The sequence below is a fragment of the Dendrobates tinctorius genome, unplaced genomic scaffold (assembly GCF_039654945.1).
Source record: "Dendrobates tinctorius isolate UK_male_01 unplaced genomic scaffold, ASM3965494v1 ptg000039l, whole genome shotgun sequence".
NCBI classification, from domain to species: domain Eukaryota; kingdom Metazoa; phylum Chordata; class Amphibia; order Anura; family Dendrobatidae; genus Dendrobates; species Dendrobates tinctorius.
This window is the reverse complement of record NW_027361707.1, coordinates 45204469-45229040: the sequence shown is the minus strand read 5'-3', so window position 1 is coordinate 45229040 and position 24572 is coordinate 45204469. Positions and strand designations below refer to the sequence as shown.

General features: G+C 44.7%; 1 long non-coding RNA gene across 1 annotated transcript in view; it reads right to left on the bottom strand.

Annotated features, from left to right (window-relative positions):
* Nucleotides 1-19784, bottom strand: part of LOC141088547 (uncharacterized) — a 71609-nt gene extending 51825 nt beyond the window's left edge. The window contains exons 1-2 of the long non-coding RNA XR_012231975.1: nt 19454-19784; nt 19291-19378 (exon numbers count right to left, since the gene is read on the bottom strand). This is a non-coding gene — a long non-coding RNA (uncharacterized lncRNA). The remainder of the gene's footprint in view (nt 1-19290; nt 19379-19453) is intronic.
* Between the last annotated feature and the right edge of the window lie 4788 nt (nt 19785-24572).

The window sequence follows — 24572 nt, the reverse complement described above, 5'->3', positions numbered from 1 at the left end:
ATAAAAACTTTTTGCCACGGACAAACCTGCGCCCCATGATGGCGTTAACCTCAAACTCGTCAGACGATAAGTCTGATGACCCGGTGGATGGTTCAGAAAACCGGACCATGTGAACTGGTTTGAGGAGGGACACATGAAACACGTCCGATATGGCCAAATGTGGAGGAAGAGCCAGGCGGTAGACCACTGAGCTAAGTCGCTCGAGGACCTTGAACGGTCCAATGTAACGTGGTGCGAATTTGGGAGACTCGACCCGCAGTTTGATATTCCGGATGGAGAGCCACACCATGTTGCCAGGGGAGAAGCTTGGTGCGGGTCGCCGACGCGTGTCGGCGGACGCCCTCATCCTTTCTTTAGATGCCCGGATAGCATCCTGCGTGCGATCCCAAATGTCCCGGGCCTCAACTGCCCAGTCTGCCACCCTGGAGTCAGCGGAGGACACCGGCATTGGGACAGGGACGCGAGGGTGTTGACCATAATTTAGGAGAAAGGGCGTCTGACCAGTGGAATCGGCCACCGCATTGTTTAGGGCAAACTCAACCCAAGGCAGCAAGGATGCCCAGTCATCCTGCCTGGCAGAGACAAAATGTCGTAGATAGGTGACCAAGGTCTGATTGGCCCTTTCGACCAAGCCATTCGTCTCGGGATGCTAGGCGGAAGACAGATTTAGCTCGATGCTGAGTAAGCTGCAGAGCTCCCTCCAAAAACGAGACGCAAACTGGGGACCTCGGTCACTTACGATTTTGTCCGGCATACCATGTAAACGGAATACATGCTTAATGAACAGGACGGCCAGACCTCGGGCGGAGGGTAGGCGTGCGAGTGGCACCAAATGTACCATTTTGGAAAAATGGTCGGTAACCACCCAGATGACCGTACTGCCACTGGACTTGGGCAGGCCAACTATAAAGTCCATGCCCACCATTTCCCATGGTCTATCCGCTACTGGCAGGGGAAACAAGAGCCCTGCCGGCCTCTGTCTAGAGGGCCTGTTCCGGGCACACGAGACGCATGCTTTCACGTATGCCTTGACGTCTCGAGCCATATGCGGCCACCAATATGACCTTACCAGGAGTTCGGTGGTCCGTTTATTACCAAAATGGCCACCTAGCCTGGAGGCATGTGCCCAGGCAAGAACCTCTGGCCGTGGCCGAGGGGGCACTAAGGTCTTGCCTGGCGGTACCGACTCGAGAGCGATAGGAGCCACGGTCGTAAAACTCTCCGGAGGGAGAATTAACCGAGGCTCCGCTTCTCCCTCCTCCGCTGAGACCACCGAGCGTGAGAGGGCATCTGCTCGGACGTTCTTCTCCCCGGAGAGGTAGTGTAGGGTGAAGCGGAAGCGAGAAAAGAAGAGCGACCACCTGGCCTGACGGGAATTCAGGCGTTGGGCCGTCTGAAGATAGACCAGGTTTTTATGGTCCATGAAGACCTGAAAGGGGAACCGGGCTCCCTCCAGGAGATGTCTCCACTCGGAAAAATCCAATTTCATGGCCAGCAGCTCCCTGTCTCCGATGGAGTAATTTTTCTCCGCCGGTGAGAAGGTCTTAGAATAGAAGAAGCAGGGATGCTTCCGACCTTGAGCATCCTTTTGGTAAAGGACTGCTCCTGCACCGACGGAAGAAGCGTCTACCTCAAGGATAAACGGCTTATCCACATCGGGACAGTGTAAAATGGGAGCGCCTGCAAAGTGGGACTTTACGGAGGAAAAGGCCTTAGAAACCTGTTCGGTCCACGCCTTAGGATTTGCTCCTTTTTTCGTGAGAGCAACTAAAGGAGCTACCAGGGTGGAAAAGTGGGGTATAAACTGGCGATAATAGTTAATGAACCCTAAAAAGCACTGCACCGCTTTAAGAGAATGGGGTTCCTGCCAGTCCATAACCGCTTGCAGCTTGGCCGGATCCATAGCCAACCCCTGGGCCAAGATGACGTAGCCCAGAAATGGCAAGGACTCCTGCTCGAACTGACACTTCTCCAGCTTGGCGAACAGGGAATTCGCCCGTAGGCGGTGAAATACCCTGCAGACATCTTTCCGGTGGGTGGGCAAATCTGGCGAAAAGATGAGGATGTCATCCAGATAGATCACCACTGAGGTAGAAAGCATGTCACGGAAGACGTCGTTGACGAAGTCCTGGAAGACTGCGGGCGCATTACAAAGGCCGAAGGGCATGACCAGATATTCATAATGGCCATCCCGAGTATTAAAAGCTGTCTTAAACTCGTCTCCCTCGCGAATACGGATAAGGTTGTATGCCCCTCGTAGATCTAGCTTAGTAAAGAGTCGCGCCCCACGCAACCTGTCGAACAACTCGGAGATCAACGGGAGAGGGTACTTATTCTTTACCGTGATGGCATTGAGACCCCGGTAGTCGATGCAAGGGCGTAACTCTCCGCTCTTCTTCTGAACGAAGAAGAAGCCTGCCCCGGCCGGTGACACCAACTTCCTGATAAAGCCCCGTGCCAGGTTCTCCCGGATGTATTGGGACATTGCCTCTGTCTCCGGGAGAGATAATGGGTAAACACAACCTCGAGGAGGTTCTGTGCCTGGCAGGAGGTCAATCGGGCAGTCATAGGGACGGTGCGGCGGGAGTGTCTCCGCGGACTTCTTAGAGAAGACGTCCGCATATTGATGGTAAGGTTCAGGGAGCGTGGAGAGGTCTGTAGGCAGCTCCGTAGACGCTACCTGAAGACTGTCCTTGAGACACCTACCCTCGCAGTCCTTGCTCCAGCCCAATATTCTCTCCGAAGCCCAATCAATGTGAGGGGAGTGACAACGAAGCCAGGGAACCCCAAGGAGTACCTGATCGATGCCATGAGGCATAATAAGCAAGGACAGGGTCTCCCGATGTGAGGGGGACATGGCGAGACCGAGTGGGACCGTCTGATGGGTCACTCGAGACGGCAATGGTGCCCCATCCACCACCCCGATGGTCAGAGGTTGTGGGAGTAATACCAGAGGGATAGTGTGACTCTGGGCAAAACTCGAGGACATAAAGTTCCCCTCGGCCCCGGAATCCAGAGTGACCTCTGCCTCCCAGGTGGAGGAACCGTTATCTAGGGTACCCCGGAATACCGGCTTAGGCGAAAAGGACTCCATCTGGGACTGGCCACCACCTACAACCATGGAACAGGGTCGTCCCTTCGGCCGCTGAGGACATGTGCCAGTCGTGTGGCCAAAGTGTTGGCAGTGATAACAGCGCATGGAGCCCCGCACCTGACGTGGCTTAGTGCCGGTGCGAGATACCTCCATGGGCTCGGTGGAGGGAGACTCCTGTGCGGAATGGCTCAGCGGTTCGGTAAAGGTGGGAGCCAGGTTAATTTTACGTCTGGATAGAGTCCTCTCCAACCCGCGCTCCGTGAACCGGAGATCAATACGGGTGGAGACGGCGATCAATTCCTCCAGAGTTGTGGGAATATCTCGGGTAGCTAGAGCATCCTTGACGTGCTCAGCTAGGCTTCTCCAGAACACTGGGACTATTACTTTGTCCGGCCACTCCAATTCGGAAGCCAATGTCCGAAACCGGACAGCATAATGGCTAACCGAGAGTGACCCTTGTGTTAACGACAACAGTTGGAGAGCCGTATCGTGCGTGACCCGTGGTCCTAAGAAGACCTGATTCAGAGCCACGAGGAACTGAGCAGGCCCCTGAACCACAGGATCATCACGTTCCCACAATGGCGTGGCCCACTGCAATGCCCGGCCAGACAATAAGGGGACAATGAAGCCCACCTTAGCCCGCTCTGTAGGAAACCGTGCAGCCAGAAACTCCAGGTGAATGGAGCACTGACTGACGAATCCCCTACAGGTGGCGCTTTCACCCGAAAACTTATCGGGGAGCGGGAGGGAAGAGATTGTCGGCGAGGGCAAGAGTGTGGGTACACGTGAGACGGCCTCAGCGACCGTCTGGGCGGCAGCTAGCGCAGCATTCGCAGCTGAGTTGGTGCTCTCGATAGCCGCCAACCTGCTCTCCAGCTGCCGAATGTAGCGCTGCAGCTGCTGCACGTCTGCCATTGCCAGCCAGACCCTGGCGCTAGTGTAATGTTATGGTCGGCGGAACGCACCAGATATAAAATAATAAGAGGTGCGTTCGCCGCCCGGGGTCCACCGTGCGGTAGTTGGTAAGACCGCTGCTGGGCAATGGCAGATGCACCAGAAGGTGAAGTAGTGCACACGGGTTAACGTCACCCGAACGCTAGGAGCGGCTCTGTTCAGACACAGAGTCGCTTGCCAGAAATATATACAAAGGTGCTGGCCCTGTTATCGTCACAGGAGTCAGCGTGTGGCATCGCAGCCGCGAACACCAATAGCTGCTGTTAATGCAGCGCAGCAGCAACTATAGCCGCAAGCGTCGGCGCGAGGACCGGGCACCGACGGACGCTAGTGTAGGCGAAGGAGCACTGTGGCGTAGCTTGCCTCTACCTGGTGCTGACCTAAGAACACACTCTGTCACCAATCGTATTATCCGAGGGAAGGGGTTTCATGAGTCAGCCACCAGTCCATGCATCCGTCACCATTCACACACATAGCAAGATAAGTCTACACTAGCGCATCGCCGAGCCGCCCTGCGGGCTTTTTATAGCGATGCGCTTCCGGAACCTTCCATTAGTTTGGGAAAGACCAATCAGATCCGACGCAGGACCTGAGCATGTGACCCCTGCTCTCCAGTGAGAGGTCAAGTTGCGGGCATGCCCAGTAGCACGGCATGAGGACTTAGCCTCAGGAGCGGTTCCCTGCAAAGCAGGTTGCGCTGCCATTGCTGCACCAGAGGTGGCAGCTACATCCAGGCTGCCAGAGCGAGTCTGAGCAGCAAGCCTGGCTCGCCGTGTTTGCTGAGCAACACCTGGAGCGGTCGAGGAAGAATGGGAGACCGCAGGATGTCTGGCTCTGGATTCCCTCTGTGCAGTGCCAGGAATCCGACGCATAACACTTCTGTTATTCTATCTGGCCTGTTGCTTAAAATTAAGTCCATAAGGGATGTCCCTCTAGTTGGGCCCTGCACAAGTTGTGACAGATAATTATCCTTGGTTACTGACAGAAATTGGTTTCCTTTCTGAGATACGCAGGTTTCAGTTTCCCAGTCTATGTTGGGGTAGTTGAAGTCCCCAATAATAATCACCTCATTGTGATTTGCTGCTTTGTCTATTTGTTTCAATAATACATTTTCAGTGGTTTCTGTTATATTTGGTGGCTTATAACAAACCCCTATGAGGATTTTATTACTTTTCCCTCCTTATATCTCCACCCATGGAGACTCCACCGCTTCATTTCCCTCTTGTATATCTTCTCTTAGTGTGTGCTTTAAAGTGGACTTTATATATAGACAGGCTCCACCCCCTTTTCTTTTTTTACGATCCCTCCTAAACAAATCATATCCTTGCAAGTTAGCCGCCCAGTCATAGCTGTCGTCTAACCATGTATAGTTACAATAATAATAGTAAACCTTATTTTACTGGCTAATTTTTGTTATATTTTTAGTTTTTATACTTAAAAAAATCACTAATAATAATCTATATATACACTACTGCTCAAAAGTTTGGGGTCACCCAGACAATTTTGTGTTTTCCATGAAAACTCATACTTTTATTAATCAAATGAGTTGCCAAATGAATTTGTAATCTAGTCCAGACATTGACAAGGTTCGAAAAAAAATTTTCTATTTGAAATAATAATTTTCTCCTTCAAACTTTGCTTTCGTCAAAGAATGCTCCCTTTGCAGCAATTACAGCATTGTAGACCTTTGGCATTCCAGCAGTCAATTTTCTGAGGTACTCTGGAGAAATTTCACCCCATGCTTCCAGAAGCCCCTCCCACAAGTTGGTTTGGCTTGATGGGCACTTTTTGCGCACCATATGGTCAGGCTGCTCCCACAAAAGCTCAATGGGGTTGAGATCTGGTGACTGCGCTGGCCACTCCATTACAGATAGAATACCAGCTGCCTTCTTCTTCCCTAAATAGTTCTTGCATAATTTGGAGGTATGCTTTGGGTCATTGTCCTGTTGTAGGATGAAATTGGCTCCAATCAAGCGCTGTCCACAGGGTATGGCATGGCGTTGCAAAATGGAGTGATAGCCTTTTTATTCAAAATCCCTTTTACCTTGTACAAATCTCCCACTTTACCAGCACCAAAGTAACCCCAGACCATCACATTACCTCTATCATGCTTGACAGATGGCGTCAGGCACTCTTCCAGCATCTTTTCATTTGTTCTGTGTCTCACAAATGTTCTTCTGTGTGTTCCAAACACCTCAAATTTGGATTCGTCTGTCCATAACACTTTTTTCCAATCTTCCTCTGTGCAATGTCCGTGTTCTTTTGCCAATATTAATCTTTTCCTTTTATTAGTCAGTCTCAGATATGGCTTTTTCTTTGCCACTTTGCCCTGAAGGCCAGCATCCTGGAGTCGCCTCTTCACTGTAGACGATGACGCTGGCGTTTTGCGTATACTATTTAATGAAGCTGGCAGTTGTGGACCTGTAAGTCGTCGATTTCTCAAACAACAGACTCTAATGTACTTGTCTTGTTGCTCAGTTGTGCAGCGGGGCCTCCCACTTCTCTTTCTACTCTGGTTAGAGCCTGTTTGTGCTCTCCTCTGAAGGGAGTAGTACACACCATTGTAGGAAATCTTCAGATTCTAGGCAATTTCTTGCATGGAATAGCCTTCATTTCTCAGAACAAGAATAGACTGTCAAGTTTAACATGAAAGTTCTTTTTTTCTGTTCATTTTGAGAGTTTAATTGAACCAACAAGTGTAATGCTCCAGATTCTCAACTAGCTCAAAGAAAGATCAGGTTTACAGCTTCTCTAATCAGCTAAACTATTTTCACCTACGCTAACATAGTTGCACAAGGGTTTTCAAGGGTATTGTAACCATCCATTAGCCTCCTTACACAGTTAGCAAACACAAAGTACCATAAGAACACTGGAGTGATGGTTGTTTGAAATGGGCCTCTATACACCTATGAAGATATTGCATTACAATCCAGACTTTTGCAGCTAGAATAGTCATTTGCCACATTAACAATGTATAGAGTGTATTTCTGAATCATTTAATGTTAGCTTCATTGGAAAAAACTGTGCTTTTCTCTCAAAAATAAGGAAATTTCTAAGTGACCCTAAACTTTTGAACAGTAGTGTATATATAAAGCTGAGTGTATCTATGTATGTGTGTGTGTGTGTGTGTGTGTGTATCAAGCTACACCCACTCCACATAACCCCACCCACTGGCAGGTGGAGAGCGAGGTTGCAGAGGGAAAGTGCAGGATGCGGGTGGAGAGCGGAGTTGCGAGGGAGAGAGCAGGACACGGATGGAGAATGGGGCTGTGAAAGGATAGAACGGGATGTCGTATGGAGAGTGGGGCTGTGGAGGGAGAGAGTGGGGCTGTGGAGGGAGAGCAGAACACGGATGGAGAGAGGGGCTGTGGAGGGACAGTTGGATGGAGGGTGGAGAGTGGGCCTGCAGAAGGAGAGAGCGTGATGGCGGATGGAGAGCGGGGCTGTTAAGGGAGAGAGCAGGACACGAGTGGAGAGCTGGTCTGCCGAGGAAGAAAGCGTATGGCCAGTGGAGACAGGGGCTGTGAAGGTAGAGAGTGGGATGACGATTGGAGAGTGGGACGATGAGTGGAGAGCGGGGCTGTGGAGGGAGAGCACGGGACGGCCAGTGAAGAGCAGAGCTGCGGAGGGAGAGAGCGGGATGGCCAGTGGAGACAGGGGCTGCTGAGGGAGAGAGCGGGGTTGTAGAGGGAGAATGCGGGACGGCGATTGGAGAGTAGGGCTGCAGAAGGAGAGAGCGTGATGGTGGATGGAGAGCTGGGCTGCGGAGGGAGACAGCAGGGCTGTGAAGCAAAAGTGGAGCTGCTGAGGGAAAGAGCGGGACGGCCAGTGGATACAGGGGCTGCTGAAGGAGAGAGCGAGACGGTGGATGGAGAGCGGGGCTGCTGAGGGAGAGAGCAGGATGGCAGTTAATTTCTATGCTCTGGCGATGCTGGGCTCTTCAGCTAGTAATAACAATAAAACTAGAAGTAATAATAATAATAATAATAATAAACAAAGAATAATGATAATGACAACTGATAATAATTATAAGAAATAATGCAATTAAAAAATTAATAATACGCCTTATTTTACAGGCTACCTTCTACTACACATTATTATTGTTATTATTATTACTACCATTCTTGTATGTATGATTTTTAAGTTATATGTTTTTACCTTTAAGATCTCAATCCTTGTTTCTTCTTTTTTCTTTTTCTGCGTCTACATATAATAGTAAATTAATAGAGAAACGTGGTAAATTTGTGAAATCATTAAGTCTTCTTGCCTATTGTAGTCCCACGATGTTATATTCACAGCGGGTCCTTACTCCTTCATGCACAGACATAACAATCCTGAGTGGGCTGCGTGCCGGGTAATGATGGCCCATGTAATGGGATAGTCTATCAGGACATGCTGCCACCTCTGGCTAATGGACCTGTGGCTACAGATAAAATGGTAATGCCAGTGCTGTGGGTTTTTTTAAGCATTGTCTAAATAAAGATGCGATTTCCTGCACAGGGAATAGAGCATTTTCTGTTAATTATATATGTACATACATTTGGCTTATTGTGTGGATGTATATTAAAGAAAAAAGAAATGTAATTTTGTTTTCCTTTGTCAATAATGAAAAGGCTTTTACAGGATTAAACAAACATGTCTGCTTCCCGTAACAGCACCACCCCTGCCCACAGATTGTTAGTGATAGTGCGTCATCCCTATTGAGTTTTTTTTAGAGCTGAGCTGCAATACCAGAAACAACCAATGGACAAGTGTGGCGCTGTTTTTGGATGATAATTGAGATTAGGATTTGGCTTTTATCCTAAGTCACATTTCAAGGTCCGTTAAAGAGTCGGTAATGACTTGTAGGATCACTGCTTCCAATAGGTGGCATTGTAGAGTTCAAGTCTTCATCCTCTTTGAAGAGGCAATTTGCATATTATATTTCCTAGAAGAGCAATGCACAGTGAATAAGCCTCCTAACCTTGGCATGCCAGAGCTGGCATGTCACTCTCCACAAGGAGAAATGTTACCTCTTAGACTTCAGTCCAGAGCCTCTTACCTAGCCAGATCAGTTCTCATGCTTTGTACTGACGAGGGGCAATAGCCCGAAACACCGTGTCTGCAAGTGAAGATTCAGATTTGGCTTTTATCCTAAGTCACATTTTAAGGCTCGTAAAAGTGTCTATAGTGACTTGTAGGACTTCCACTTCCAACAGGTGGCACTATAGAGTTCAAGTCCTCTACCTCTCTAAAGAAGCAATTTGCAACTTCCTTTCAGAAAATTTATGAGCTCTGGAGGTCTGATGACTTTTTACCTACTTGAATAATATATTTTAAATTGTCATCAAATGCTTTGTAGACACAGTTTGAGCACCCTCCTACTTTTGTCTTTTGCACTAAGTGCAAGTCTATTTTTTATTTTTTACACATACATGTTTTTACTTGTAACGAGCGTTGATCATCAACATAGGCATAGCTCCCAAAGGTCCCGAATCTCGCAGGACAGTCCCGTTTTTGACCCCCCCCACCTGCGTCCCGCCGGGACTCTATTTTTCCCGCACTGCACCGACCCCATCCTCGCCCTCCCAGAGAGACCCACCACAGCCTGCAATGACGTCCTAGGCTGTTTTGTGGCTTTGCGCACAGGACCTGTGATGAGGTCACATGAGGGGAGGAGTCAGGGGTCACATGATCAGGGGCCTCCATGTCTGCACTCTGCAGGACTCTGCTGTGCTGGTTGTCATGGTCCTGGATGAGGTGAAGTTTCTGTGTGGGGTCAGGAGGGGTTTACAGGGTGGATGTAGCAGAGCTATGTGTGTACGAGGTGTACGGAGCAGAGCCACGTGTGTACGAGGTGTACGGAGCGGAGCCGCGTGTGTACGAGGTGTATGGAGCGGAGCCGCGTGTGTATGAGGTGTACGGAGCGGAGACGTGTGTGTATGAGGTGTACGGAGCGGAGCCACGTGTGTATGAGGTGTACGGAGCAGAGCCGCGTGTGTATGAGGTGTACGGAGCAGAGCCGCGTGTGTATGAGGTGTACGGAGCGGAGCCATGTGTGTGTATGAGGATACAGAGCCATGTGTGTATGAGGTGTACGGAGCGGAGCCGTGTGTGTACGAGGTGTACAGAGCTACGTGTGTATGAGGTGTATGGAGCGAAGCCGTGTGTGTACTTGGTGTACGGAGCGGAGCCACGTGTATATGGGGTATGCGGAGCGGAGCCGTGTGTAACATAGTAACATAGTTTTGAAGGCTGAAGGAAGACCTTATGTCCATCTATTTCAGCCTATTTTTAGTGCAGCTGTTCTGCATTGTTGGTCCTAGGGAAGGCAAAAAACCCACAGAGTAGAAGCCAATTTTCTCCAAAAAAAAAAAATTCCTTCCCCTAAGCTGGGTCAACCATCTACCTATAATATTCTGCTATTTGTAACCTTCTATACTGTTACTCACAAGAAAAGCATCCATTCCTTTCTTAAATTCATTCAGTGAGTTGGCCATCACCACTTCCTCAGGAAGAGAATTCCAGAGCCTCACTGCTCTTGCCGTGAAGAACCCTCTTCTATGCTGGTGCAGAAATTGTCTTTCCTCCAAACGAAGAGAATGCCCCCTTGTTCTTGTCACAGTCCGTGGTACAAACAGTTCATTGGAGAGATCTCTGTATTGCCCTCTGTGCATGGGGTGTGTGGAGCAGAGCCGTATGTGTACGGAGTGGAGCCATGTGTGTACGGGATGTACGGAGCAGAGCCAAGTGTGTACGAGGCATACAAAGCAAGTTTTTCCCACGGACACAGGAGTACACGGCGGAGTCCTGAGGAGCACTTTAAAACTCGCACATGATGTTCCACCGGAAGTGATGTGCTGGAAACTGACTGGAAATTAGGTAATTTCATGAGGCGATTGTGACGGAACCATGGAGGCACTTCAGGGAATGCTTCAGATCCATCACCATGTCCTCCTCAGACAGCGCGGACAGCGGGTCGCCTTGGAATCGGGGATGCCGGCCATGTGAGCGGATGATGAGGCTCAGGTGTGCATTACAATTGGAGCCGGGCTGCTATAGTATCTTTATAGAATCTTTCGTTACTTATTTCTTTCTCTGTTCTTTCCTTCTCTCTGTTTCTTTCTCTGTTCTTTCCCTCCATTTTTCTCTCTCTCTGTTGTTTCTGTCTCTTTCTAATCTTTCTTCTTTCTCTCTCTCTGTTCTTTCTTTCCCCTCTTTCATTCTTTCTTTCTCTCTCGCTCTGTTCTTTATTTATTTCCCCTCTTTCTCTCTCTGTTCATTCTTTCTTTTTTTGTCTGTCTATCGCACTGTTCTTTGTCCCCTCTTTCTTTCTCTCTGTTCTTTCTCTCTATTATTTCTTTCTTTCCTTTTTCTTTCTCTCTCTGTTCTTTCTTTCTTTCCCCTCTTTCTTTTGCTCTTACTCTGTTCTTTTACTCTGTCCCCTCTTTCTTTCTCTCGCTGTTCTTTCTTTTCCCTCTTTCTTTCTCTCTGTTCTTTCTCTCATTCTGCTCTTTCTTTCTATCTGTTCTCTCTCTGTTCTTTCTTTCCCCTCTTTCTTTCTTTCCCCTCTATCTTTCTCTGTTCTTTCTTTCTCTCTCTGTTCTTTTATTTTTTCTTTCCCCTCTTTCATTTCCCCTTTCTTTCTCTCTCTCTGTTCTTTCTTTCTTTCCCCTCTTTCTTTCTCTCTCTCTGTTCTTCCTTTCTCTTTCTCTCTCTATTCTTTCTTTCCCCTCTTTCTTTCTGTTATTTCTTTCTATCTGTTCTTTCTTTCGCACGCTTTTCTTTCCCCTCTTTCTTTATCTCTCTCTGCTCTTTCTTTCGCTCTGTTCTTTCTTTCCCTCTCTGTTCTTTCTTTCCCCTTTCTTTCTCTCTCTGTTCTTTCTTTCCCCTTTCTTTCTCTCTGTTCTTTCTCTATCTGTCCTTTCTTCTCTCTCTGTTCTTCATCTCTCTGTTCTTTCTTTCCCCTCTTTCTTTCTCTCTCTCTGTTGTATCGCTCTCTGTTGTTATTTCTTTCCCCTTTCTTTCTCTCTGTTCTCTCTTTCTTTCTCGCTTTCTTTCTCTCTTGCTCTGTTCTTTATTTATTTCCCCTCTTTCTTTCTTTTTTCTCTCTGTTATTTCTTTCTTTTTTTGTTTCTTTCTATCACACTGTTCTTTCTGTCCCCTCTTTCTCTCTCTGTTCTTTTTTTCTTTCTGTCTCTATTATTTCTTTCCCTTTTCTTTCTCTCTGTTCTTTCTTTCCCCTCTTTCTTTCTTTCGCTCTCACTCTGCTCTTTTTTCTGTCCCCTTTTTCTCTCTGTTCTTTCTTTTCCCTCTTTCTTTCTCTGCTCTTTTATTTTTTCTTCCCCCTCTTTCTTTATCTCTGTTCTTTCGTTCCTTTTTCTTTCTCTCTCTCTGTTCTTTCTTTCCCCTCTTTCTTTCTCTCTCTGTTCTTTCTTTTTTATCTGTTCTCTGTTTTTTTTACTGTCCCCTCTTTCTCTCTGTGTTCTCTTTCTTTCTCTTTCTCTGTTCTTTCTTTCCCCTCTTTCTTTCTCTCTGTTCTTTCTTTCCCCTCTCTCTCTCTGTTCTTTCTTTTGCACTCTTTTCTTTCTTTCTTTCCCCTCTTTCTTTCTCTCTGTTCTTCGCTCTCTGTTCTTTCTTACCCCTTTCTTTCTCTCTGTTCTTTCTCTCTCTGTCCTTTCTTCTCTCTCTGTTCTTCATCTCTCTGTTCTTTCTTTCTCTCTTGCTCTCCTTTCTTTCTCTGTTTTCTTTTTTCTCTCACTCTGTTTTCTTTCTTTCTTTTCCTCAGTACCTGTCAGTGTGCCCACAGTACCAGCCACTGTGCCCATAATGCCAGCCACTGTGCCCTCAGTACCAGTCAGTGTGATCAGCAGTGCTAAATGGGCGCTGTTGGGCGTGGACATAGGTGTGACTAGTTGTGAAATGGGTGTGGTAGGGGCATGGCCTACAATTCGCCGCAGTCTTTGTCCCTCTTTCCCTTCTTCAAAAGTTGGGAGGTATGACATGGAAAGTCAATTGTGGCTCGTCTACATTTCTTTTCATTGAGCATAAACGTTTTCCACAAAGAATTCTTTATGTGATTTTCTATCTCCTCTCATCTACATTACTGGCAGGAGCACAAGATGCAATCAACTGATTTTCACAATTTTTTGGCTGTTCAATGGGTGGGTGTTATGAGCTCATTTTCTGCTCCACCAGTTGAGAGTTCTCCTTCCGTTCTCCCTCTGGTGGTGACAGGAGGTAGTAAGGTTGGTTTAATTGGCAGTGATCTGCCACCTGGTGAGGAAGATAACGATTGGATCTCTGGAGTATCAGACTGGATATAAGACAGCCGACGCCCTATCCTGGTGGTGGTGATTCAGTCTGTTTCTCAGGTCTTGGACTCAGCTTTGTTCCAGTCTTCTCAAGTTAAGTTTGTTTTTGCTAAATGTTCACACTTGCTCTTGTTGGTCAATTCAGTTTTTTGTGTGGTCAGCCAGCCCGGCTGGGCTGTGCTGAATTTCCACTCTTATTTATCTGTATTTGCCAAATTGCCTTTTTTTTGTCCCTTATTAGATTGGCCTCTTTTTTGCTCTGTCTCAGAATATTTCAGAGTGCTGATATAGTGGGAGAAGTCTAGTGACTTCAGGGTTAATTTTGCTATCAGTTGTGTTGGACATTTTGGTAGGGTTTTTGGCAGATTGCAGACAGTGTCTTTCCTGTCCTTTCTAGTTAGTTTGGCCCCATCGTTTGCTCAACCTATTTTCCTGTCTTTGTTTGTGTTTTCATCTTGTTTCACCGTCAATACATGTGGGGGGCTGTCTTTCCTTTGGGGTCTGCTCTGGGGCAGTTAGTTTTCCTCTTTTCCTGCTTTAGGCTTATTTAGCAATCCAGTTGTGATGAGGCATCTAGGACCACCGTAGAAACGCTCTACGACTGCTGCTAGTTGCGTGTTAGGATCAGGGGTCTGCAGTCTGCATAGTTACCAACCTCTTTGGTTTTCTGAGACTTAGCTTGTGTTGTTTTTTTATTTCCTCCTCGGCTACCCGTTCATAACAGGTGGGTTTACATGAGGTTATGACTAGGAATGAAAATTTCTATGAATTTTTCTTTGGCCAATCATCAAATCACAGATCTTTATTTTAAGACCCTTTTACATTAGCCATGATAGGTCGGTTAAGGATGTCTTTACAGAAATATTTAGTCCTGATTTTACAAAATCCTCCTGGTTCTGTAACAAAGCGCAGTAATTTTTTGTCATGGCTTGTGAGAAGTCTGTACATGTTTTATGAATAGGCGCATTGCACTGGCATATAGAAATCTTAAAATAATAATAAAAAAAGATAAGCATAAAAAGCCCCTTATGGAACTAGAAAATATTATAAATAATTAAAGGGGTTGTCTCTAGATATATTTTCAAGAGCAGATCTCTCCCTTGCCCCTTGGCTTCCTGATTGCTGAAGGTGGTGCACCTCTGAAGATTGACAGTTCTGACCAGTGGCCTCTCCTATATGCTCTCTATTACTGCAAGCAGAGGCCTTTGCCTTTGAAGCATTAGTGGACAGCAGGAGCACTGATGATGACCAGACCCTGTGATCCACCAGCTTCCCAGCAGCGCATACAATCTCTATAGCAAACAGCCTGTAAGTGCTGCACACTTTGCCTAGGAGACTGGACACTGCTGATTGATTGCAGTGGTCTTTGATGATCAACAAGCTATAGACTTAAATAGGTTGTTGGGCTTTAGGCTGCAAGTCTGTGGTCACTAAACTTGACTGCAGGCTTGTGAATCTTTACATCGTGCTCAATACATCCCGTGAGACTCCTCCTGTTGTGTCGTAGGATCTGGGCAGTCATGTGACCACAAGTATGTGATTTGCATACTTCCGCCCACATTCACTGGCATTGAGCAAGCCCACACCCATCTAGTTGGCATGTGACTGCATATGGATGCAAACACATACTTGCAGTCATGCGCCCGCCACTCACAGCACCGGAGAATCCTCACAGCACGCAGATCGCACAGTGTGAAGATTCACAAGTCTGCAGTCAGATGGAGTAACTGTAGAGCTTGTAGCTGAAACCAGTTTAAGAATCCACCTGAGTTATTGAGAACAAAGAGTATTTTTAATAAAAGGTAAAATGCAAATAGCTTGTTTTTACAACCCATTTAAGGATGTAGATGGGTTTGTATAATTAGATGAACAAAACGGAATGGTAACACCCAGCTGGCAATTTCTTCTTACATTTTCAGGAAGATTAATAGAGGGATTGCACTAAGCTGGTTCTAATAAAGGAGTTTCAAAGAAGAGTATTTATTGACATAGGTCAAGAAAGACAAGTCCCCCGATATGGGATGATACAAAATGTTACACCTGCGTCGGATCTCAGTACTAGTTATCAGCAGGAATGTCTCCATGCAGGAAAGACAGTAACAAACGACATTTCTCTGCGGATTTTACTAAGTTGATCCATTAACAGGCCACGTTGGTTGGATTGGGTTATGTGACGTTACATTATTTCTGGCTACAAATTAGATAATGAAGCACATAAGCTGCGTTCTGCTAAAAGTCAACACATACTTCCAAGCCGTGGATATTACATGGAGCTTTTAGGAGCCGCAAATGGAATTTAAATGGGAACTCTGCAGGAAATGAATCATCTTATTTTATGCTACATTAAACGTTTTACCCCACATATCGTCTGTGCTTTTGGACAATGTGATTGTTTGGAATACTCCAGGAGCAATTCACATAGGTATGATGGAGGTTACAAAGATATTTCAGGCTCATCCTACAATATTTTCACTGCTGAGTTATACAAATGCTCAGAAAAATAAGGGATTACTGAAATCACACCTGATATCCAAGAACGAAAGATACAAGATGAAAATCATTTCTGATCTCTATGATGTAATATCTTAAAGGGAATCTGTCAGCAGAATTTTTTCTATGTAATCTGAAGACAGCATGAGGTAAGGGTTAAAACACAGATTTCAGCGTAGTCTCTCTTAACAGAGGTTTTATTTGCTTACAATAATTGTTTGCGCACCAGCAGTTTATCATTATTGTGACTAGCTCATCGCATGAGCCCAGCTCTGACACGCCCCCTCCTGTGATTGGCAGCTCACTGTCTATGGACGTTGTATATACAGAGCCTGGTGTGGTGTGGGCGGGATTACCTTTCTAAGCACTGCTTCATCGCTAAATTTAAAAACTCTGGCTGCGTCGCAACTGCTGTACCCAGTAATCTAAGGCCTCTTTCACACATCCGTTTTGCGCCGTCAGATGAGATCAGGCTTTTTTTTGTAAAACCGGATCTGGCAAAATGCAATGCCAGATCCGGTTTTTCCCCATTGACTTGTATTAGCGCTGGATGGCATTGCGGTTTGTCCGTTATTTGCCGGATCCGGCTACTTGTCTCATTCCGGCGTCTGGAAAAAACGGCTACTGTAATGTTTTTTGTCTCTGGCGAAAAAGCCGGAAGCGCCGGATCCGACGCTTCCGGCTTTTTGCCACAATGAAAGTCTATGGGCACCGGAATGCGCTGGATCCAGAAAAAGACGGATCCAGCCACCGGATCCGTTTTTTTAAGTCTGCGCATGCTCAGATCCAATTGGCCAGCCCCCAGGAAACAGATATAACCTGCTAGACGGATCCGGCAGAAAAACAGATCTGTTTCTACAGTTCTCCAAAATTTACGCCGGATCCGTTTTTTCTAAAAGTAGCCGGATCCTGCCTGACGGCAAAAAACTGATGTGTGAGAGTAGCCTAAGTGACACATTGTTGGATTCAGGGTCTCTTTGCCTACATCATGCTGCTCTCAGATGAAGTAGCAAAAACCTGCTGACAGATTCCCTTTAAGAACAAAATCATGAATCAATGGTGAATGGAAACCAAAATCATCGCCCAATTAAAACACCATAGAACTGTGTACACTGCGTAATAACCCTTCTTGGGTACTGCTGTTCAGCTCCTATTGAAGTGAGTGGGAGCTAAGCTGCAGTACCTGAGAATTGTCACCACATACTGTTGGGCTCTGTACAGTTTACTTAGAGCTGCAGCTGGAACAGAAGATCATTTGGTGTTGGTCCCTCACCAGTCTGCCATTGATGACCCTTTTCAAGGACTCATGCACACGACCGTTTTAACAGGTTTGACAGATAGCACTCGCACCCATGTTATATTATGGGGCTGTGCAGATGTCTGAATTCTTCCTTTGACTGAGTGATCTGATGAAATTAATCACAGCATGCACAGGTTGCTTCCGAGGATACTAATCGCCCATTCATGTCTGTGAGTCCGTGGAATAAAAGCGGACCGCACTCGGATGACATCTGAGTGCGGTCCAATTTTCATGGACTGATGTAATTGAGAAGGTGGGATAACTTTTTGTGTTCTCCACCTCTGAGAAAATCAAACTCTGATCTCACTCTGATCAGATTAGAATATTCGGATCGATTTTTCTGCACCTAAGAAATCAGAGTCCTGAATATTTTCTTTAATGAGTGAATCATTCTAAAATATTAATCATCCCAGCTTACATAATATGCTTATGTAATATAATATGATTTATAAGTGATCTGTGGCAGCCATATGTCCTACCACACTTGTGTACTAGGCTTTTCATATTTACTTGTATTTTTTAGCCTCTTTTTTTAGGTTGTTGCCCTATAAAGATCATCTGATCGCTGAATAAAACTGTGAAAATAAAACCGAGCTTTCAGGGGATGAAGGGTGGGAGAAGAAGGTTATGCCCCAGCAGACTGCTTATGTATTTCTTTATAAAGCCCCATGACCCTGCCTTCCTTCATCCCTAGAGCCCCTTCCTCCCCTTTACATCCTTGGAATTTAAAACAATGAAGGTCACAACTTCCTTTGGGAGCTCCTTTAATGGAATTAATTTGAGAATCTGTAATGAAAGAAGTTGCATAAATAATAATTCCTAATAAGAAGTGAAATTTGCAAAGTCATCAGCACCGGCGCTCCCCACCTACCCGCTGCCATTAATAATGCTGCAGACGGAGCGGTCGCACCAGATTCTCATGTAACCCAAAGCCTCCTATATCACATAAGAAGACACTGTCGTGTTGACTTCTGACGGATCCCAGAAAACTATAGAATGTGAATTTCATGCAGATGTCCCATGTTCTACTGTCATAAGATTCTATCAAAATTGCCATTTTTTTCTAAATTTGACTTATTTTACTGAGAAATACCGAGGGATATTCAGAAACAAACTGTATGAAATGACATATATTAAATCTGTGACTCCCAAGTAATGTAATGTTCTTCTTATTGGTCACTTTTCATTGTGTGGTAGATATCACTAATAAGAAGAGCTCTGCTACCACCTTGTGGTCAAACATATAACTGCAAAATATTATGAGTTGTCTTCCTAAACTGGATGAAAAAAGAAGGGGCTGTAGCATTCAGGTCCTGGTGCCTCAAGAGGCCCCATCTTTAATTCAACAGGACACCTATACTATATGGTGTATTGGAGTCTGATGACTTCTGTGCGGTTTTGCATCAGGATCTCAGAGCTTTAAATATTACAGGTAATTGATGAGTCTGTGCACTACACTAAAGTCTAGTTGTGTGACCTTCTAGACACATAATGACAGCACGTCTAAATTTACAGATATGGAAATAAGAGTTAAATGTAATTTTTGTGTTTTTAAGTTTTATAATCTACATTTCATAATGCAAAATAGGCAAAACACAAACAATAATCCTGAATTGTTTCAATTTAAAACAAAGAAAAATAATCTCTAAGTAGGGATGGGTGAATCCGAACAGTAAAGTTTAGGATCCGTACTGAGCACCTAGTGTTCGGACTACTGTTTGGAGTTGTCAGGTCTCCAGGCCTGAGAGACTTCCGCTCATGCGCAGCGCATGTCAGGAAGTCTCACAGGTCAGTGTGCAGACGTGCACAGAAGCTGCAGCTATAGAAGGGATCAGGCTGCACAAAATGAGTGTCCCATAGTGGGACAAAGTGTAAAAGTAAGAATTAAAATAAAAAAATTAAATAATTCTAAAAAATAAAATAAAGAGTCAAGGGCGCTAAGCGCAATTAAAGGTACAAAGCTGCAGGTTACAAGACAAAACCACCTAGTTTGTCCAATAAAAACAATTAAAAAATGTATAGTTTAGAACTTGCGCTATGAATGTACCCTAAAATAAAATAATAAATAGATAAATACTATCAGCTATATAATAATGAGAAAAAAAAAAGCTTGATAATAAAAAGCTTAGTAATAAAAATAAGTGCCAATAAAGAGTTACCTTGGTATGAGTTCTGAAACTGAATAGATGAGTAGTAGACTATAGAGGAAAGTCCTCTAGCGAAAGCCGGATGATCCTCCGTTCAGAGCTAAAAAGAAAGGTGATTACCTTTTAAGGAAAGTCCTGTAGGAAAAGATGGGTGATCCTGCCAATAAAGGGTTACCTTAATGTGAGTTCTGAGACTGAATAAATGAGTGGTAGCCATAAAACAAAGGTCCTATTGGGAAAGCTGGATAGTCCTCTTTTCAGAGCTAAAAGGAAAAGTGGTTGCTTTTTAAGGAAGGTCCTCTGAGAATAGCTGGATGATCCTGCTTCATATGAAAAAAGCTCAATACCTCCGTTCACAGTTGAAACTCTCCAGATGGTGAAGTGCTGCAGGAGATACAAATAGGACGCTGTCCCGGCCGGTGACAGACGCCCGTGATACAAGATACCAGCGCCCGCTTGTGTTCAGTTCAAGCGCTGTGTTCAAAAACAAGCCGGCAAGGTGCAGAGTTGCTGCAGGACCTTGCATGACGTCACGGTCACGTGATACAATCATGTGACTGGCTAGGGAAGGCACATGAAGAAAATGTTATAAATTAGTAGGCATGGCTGTCTTCATACTACTGCTAAACCCTTCCAGAGCAGCAAAAAGCGTCTGGACACTAATCACTGGGGAACGCAATTTTTTAGGAGTTAGGTCAGACAACTGTTCTTAATTAAATTTTGGATGCTGAATCCAGAAATGATCTCAGTTTTTCTCTATCACGTCAAGTTTTTGAACTATAGGATTTTTGTCTTCTCAAAAATATGTAAACTACTGTACCTAAAGTTTTTTTTTTTTCTAAATGGTACAAATATGAACAAAAAATGAAATATATAAGAAATAGGCATGACAAATATGTTTTTTAACACTATCATGTTTTTTACAAAGAATATATATATATATATGCAAGTATTTAAGGTAAAAATGTACATTTATAGCTTTTTCTGGAGTGTTTAACTTGAGGACAATCATGTTTGATGCTCCAGCAATAGTCAGCCATCATATGTACATCCCATCTACCCTGGTAACGGTCTTCCATAACCTTCAAATCTTGGTGAAATCGTTCACCTTGCTCATCGCTAACAGCACCAAGATTTTCCGGAAAGTTGGCAAGATGGCAATGCAGAAAATGTAGTTTAATACTCATGTTGCAACCAAGCGCTTTGTAGCTCTCCAATAGTTTCTGAACAATTTCTTTGTAATTACTTGCACGTATATTTCCAAGAAAGTTCTTGACAACGTCTTTGAATGATAACCAAGCATTCTTCTCAAGATCTGACATAGTCCCGGTGAAATGTTCATCTTTGATGAGCTGTCGAATTTGTGGACCATCAAACACACCAGCCTTGATTTTTTCAATGGACAGTCCAGGAAGTGCCAACATGATGTACTTAAAACAGTCGCCGTCAGTTGGCAATGCTTTTACAAATTGCTTCATGAGACCTAGTTTTATGTGCAGAGATGGGAATAGTATATTCTTCCTGTCAACAAGTGGCTGATGTAGAATGTTAGGATCTTCAGGTTTAAGACCAGATCTTGGAGGCCAATTCGACTCAACCCAATGCTTTTCTCGAGCTCTGCTATCCCACATACAGAGAAAGCAGGGATACTTTGTGTACCCACGTTGCTGACCAAGAAGGAAGCAAACCATTTTAAGGTCAACACAGATGATCCAATTGTGTGTGTCATATTTCAATAACTCAATAACTCTCTTTACATCTCCATGTTCTTCACGAAGAGAGACAGAATGCCCAATAGGGACTGCACCAAATAAATTGCCATTGTGTAGAAGGACACACTTAAGACTCCGCTTTGAGCTATCAATAAACAGTCGCCATTCATTTGGATTGTACATTGAAATCCCTAATTCTTGTAGTAAACCAGGAATATTATGGCAAAACACAAAACCACTGTCACACCGAAAGTACTGCAAAAATGTACTTCCTCTAGTACGAAAGTATGATACCTTCGCTCCTTGTTCAAGTAACTGTTTCTCATTCAGCCTTGATGCTAGTAATTCTGAAGCTTTTTTTGATAAGCCCAATTCACGTGCTAAATCATTTAACTCGTGCTGATCAAATCCCTTTCGAACTGAATCCTTGTGACTTTCAAATTCTGCATCATTGCTGTCACTGTGTTCGTCAACATCACTCAGAACTTCTAGAGATGGTAGCTGTTCGAAAACTGGCACTGGAATTTCAGCGGAATGAGGCATTGGTCTGATAGCTGACGGTAGATTTGGATATTCTATTTTACTTTTATTTTTCCTGTTAAATCCTGATGTTTTCACTAAACAGAAGTAACAGTCTGTGGAATGACTTTTTTGCTCTCTCCACACCATGGGGATACCAAATGCCAACTTTTCACGTGTTCCTTTGGTCCACATCCGTAAACTCTCCACACACTGCTTGCACACTATGTGAGGGGCCCATGGCTTATCTTGATCACCGAGTTTTACTTTAAAATATGCAAAATATGCTAGTTTGACAAATGCACTGATGTTTGCCCTTTGAACTGGAATGGTGAAAACACCACAAATATAGCAGAAGGAGTCAGGGTTGTTTAGGCATTTACGACAAGAGGAAGAAGGAGCAGACGTGATCTGAAACAAAGGAAATATGTACATAAGTAAATAAAACACTGAGATGGAAAGTTACAAGCTTTGAAAACTAACAAAGAAAAAAATCATAAAAGATATATAAATTACAACTAAGCACCCAATGTAAAGAGAAAAGCTATCACAAATCCTATTTATTCCTACTATGATACATTTTTTGTGTAAAGATATTGATAATTATGACGTATTGGGAGCTGTACACACCTCACCACACTGTCTCAGCTGTGACTACTCTTACAAGTTGCCACGTAGCTCTATATGAGTCGAATTGTACTCAGATAACAAGTCTTATTACAGAAATCAGTGCAATTGTGCTTCTATGGCAGGTAAGTTGAGGAGGAAAAACTTGACATGATAGAAAAAAACTGACTACATTTTTGGAATCAGCATGCCAATTTTAGTATAAATCAGCTCAAAAACCTAACAACAGAATTTTTTTCAAATTGTTCCCCAGTGATTCATTAGTCGCACACCAGCGGCACCTGAGTGCCCCCATTGTCTAGCTTAGGATGTTTTCTCAGCTTTCCTCTCTGCGCTCAGACACATTGAAACTTTGAATATCACAATATGAGTTGACCAAGAGCATCTTAAAAGGGGTTGTCATCATAATGTATATACACTCCTGCAGGAATAACAACCATGACGTCACTAGGGCCCTATTTATAAGAAGTCACTTAAGGACACGTGCCTAGGGCGGCAGGAATGAGGGGGTGGCACCTCACAGAGAAAACTTACAATTTATTTTGCTTTTCTACTCTTAGTGCTGCTGCTGGATAAATGTTTGTACATCCTGCAGTACTGGGAAGAGGGACAGACAGGGCTCTGGCACAAAATTGTCTCATATCACAGAGGAAAGCCTCTGAGCAGCATTGGGACAGCTTCTGTTAGTAGCTGTGTAGCCAGTGAAGAGCAAAGTGAAGTGAACAAGTCCTTGGCCTGCGGTCCTGCTCTGAAAAAACTGTTCAGCAAGCATCAGCTGCACAATCAATCAGCACTTAACTCTTAGCGTGCTGATATCTTCTGGATCTACTGCTGACAGAGACCTCTAGCCCTGTGTACATGGCCTCATGGTCTGCTCAGTGGATCACTACTCCATCCTGCAGAAGCCCCCAAAAGAGTCAGGCGTCAAGATGGAGGCAGGTATGGTGTGTAAGAGTAAAGTGAGTGTATGTGTTGTTTGTACAATACGTTATTGTAACATAGTAAGGCCGAAAAAAGACATTAGTCCATCCAGTTCAGCCTATAAAATTCTGTCAGAATAAATTCCCAGATCTACATCCTTCTAAAGAACCTAACAATAACTGTAAGATACAATATTGTTACGCTCCAGGAAGACATCCAGGCCTCTCTTGAACCCTTCGACTGAGTTCGCCATCACCACCTCCTCAGGCAGGGAATTCCAGATTCTCACTGCCCTAACAGTAAAGAATCCTCTTCTCTGTTGGTGGAAAAACCTTTTCTCATCCAGATGCAGAGAATGCCCCCTTGTGACCGTCACCTTCCTTGGTATAAACAGATCCTTGGAGAGATATTTGTATTGTCCCCTTATATACTCATACATGGTCATTAGAATGTCCCTCAGTCGTCTTTTTTCTAGACTAAATAATCCTAATTTTGCTTATCTCTCTGGGTATTGTAGTTCCCCCATCACCTTTATTAATTTTGTTGCCATCCTTTGTACCCACTCTAGTTCCATTATATCCTTCCTGAGCACCGGTGCCCAAAACTGTACACAGTACTCCAGGTGCGGTCTAACCAGAGATTTGTACAGAGGCAGTATAATGCTCTCATCATGTGTATCCAGACCTCTTTTAATGCACCCCATGATCCTGTTTGCCTTGGCATACATGCTGTATGTTTCTAGTGTGTGATTGTGCAATGAAGAAGGAAAATTCCCTAGGGGATAGTGGAAGGACAGCGCTAGCTGAGCATAGTATCAGTAAGGAATAAGGTCACAGAATGTTCTAATCTTTTATTTATTCAATGTTGGTTGCCTTATGGACACCCAGATTACATAGATATCTCACCTCTGCCAGTGGGTGATTGTATAAATGCAGAGTGTGTCCTGCGTGTGATTGTATAAGTCCAATACATGCAATTTGTGATGTATAGTGATGAGCGAGTGTAATCGTTACTTGAGTTTCACGAGCATGCTCGGGTGATCTCTGAGTATCTTGGGCGTGCTCGTAGTTTATGTTTGAGTTCCCGCAGCTGCATGATTTGCGGCTGCTAGATAGCCTGAGTACATGTGGGGATTCCGTAACAAACAGGCATTCCATGCATGTATTCAGGCTGTCTAGCAGCCGCAAATCATATAGCTGTGGGAACTCAATCATAATCTACGAGCACACCCAAGATACTCAGAGAACAACCGAGCATGCTTGGAAAACTCAAGTAACGAGCACACTCGCTCATCACTAGTGATGTAAATTTTTACCACAGTAATCTTGCCTGATATGTCAGTGAAGGAAAAATATTAAAATTTGAGAATCCTCAGTGGCTGATACCTTTTAATGACTTAGTCTGGGATCACACAAGCCTATAACTTGGCCGAGTGAAATCTGATGTTTTCTCGGATAGCTCTGAGACCAATGTTACACCATTGGGCAGTGCAGATCTGCGATTATTTTCTCAGGC